This window comes from Phalaenopsis equestris, unplaced genomic scaffold, assembly GCF_001263595.1.
Source record: "Phalaenopsis equestris unplaced genomic scaffold, ASM126359v1 Scaffold001048, whole genome shotgun sequence".
NCBI classification, from domain to species: Eukaryota; Viridiplantae; Streptophyta; class Magnoliopsida; order Asparagales; family Orchidaceae; genus Phalaenopsis; species Phalaenopsis equestris.
This window is the reverse complement of record NW_018165487.1, coordinates 304,761-306,074: the sequence shown is the minus strand read 5'-3', so window position 1 is coordinate 306,074 and position 1,314 is coordinate 304,761.

The window sequence follows — 1,314 nt, the reverse complement described above, 5'->3', positions numbered from 1 at the left end:
TGACACTGCAATAACAAAGGAAATTCATTCATGATGCGAAAGCATATTTTTGGGATGAGCCTTATTTATATAAACAATGTAAGGATCTGATTATGAGAAGATGTGTACCTTATGAAGAAACTGAGCTAATCATTCAGAAATGTCATGATTCTGAATTTGGAGGACATTTTGGGATTGATAAAACTGCTTATAAAATTTTACAAGCTGTATTTTATTGGCCTACTATCTTTAGAGACATTTATAGATACATAAAAACTTGTGATCGATGTCAATGAGTAGACAATTTATGTAGAAGAAATGAAATGCCTCTGAATTTCATGTTAGAAGTTGAGATCTTTGATGTTTGGGGATTAGATTTCATGAGACCATTTATTCCTTCATTTGGGAACTTATATATATTAGTTGCAGTAGACTACTTTTCTAAGTAGATTGAAGCACAAGATTTTGACAGTGACTTTATATATGCTTAAAAATATAAGTATTTAATACTGCTGCTAAAAGAATTAATTCCCCGACAACGACACCAAAAACTTGACAATAGTTATAAATTCGATAAAGATAGATGTATAAAATATTCAATAATTGTAAAGTCACATTTATGAACACAAGTATACGTATCGCTCAAGTAATCTAGGGCTCTAATGGTGTCCTAGATGTTGATCCCACAGGGAGTAATATTAGAACTACGAATTAAGATTTTAGAAAAGTAATATTTTAATTGCAACAATGGAATTTAAATTGCTTATCTGTCACTAATAGACAATTGAAATAAATATGTAATTTTAATAACTCTTAAATAATTAATTGTACTAATGTGATTTTTAATGTGATATTCAATATATAAGAAAACATCCTTCTCCTTGTCAAGAAATTAAAGTGAATGGATAAAGTGAATCAGTTCAAATTGTATTGTGCCAAATAAAAGCATACATATTCTTTACCCTTTGGTCCAGGCATAAGGAACATTGACTAATCCTACGCTTGTTTACTGAATCTGCGGCTTGGCTGGGAGGATCTCGGCTCTTACTTCAGAGCTCCCACGTTCCCCTCACCTGAGGGCTAAAATCTACACTTCCGCACCCAAACGATGGGAACGAATTGAGAATTTTAGTCTGTCACTCTAAAATCTCCAATTCTACGCTCGAAAATTTTATTTTCCTATTTATTTGCACCCAACTTCCAAGGGCTTTGACCTCCCTGAATCTTGGATGCAATCTTCACTTTAGTTGTAAAATCAACATATTTTAACAAATCAATTGGCCAGATTGAAAGTAAATTAAGATCAAAGTGAAAAGATCATCACAATTTCTTAAA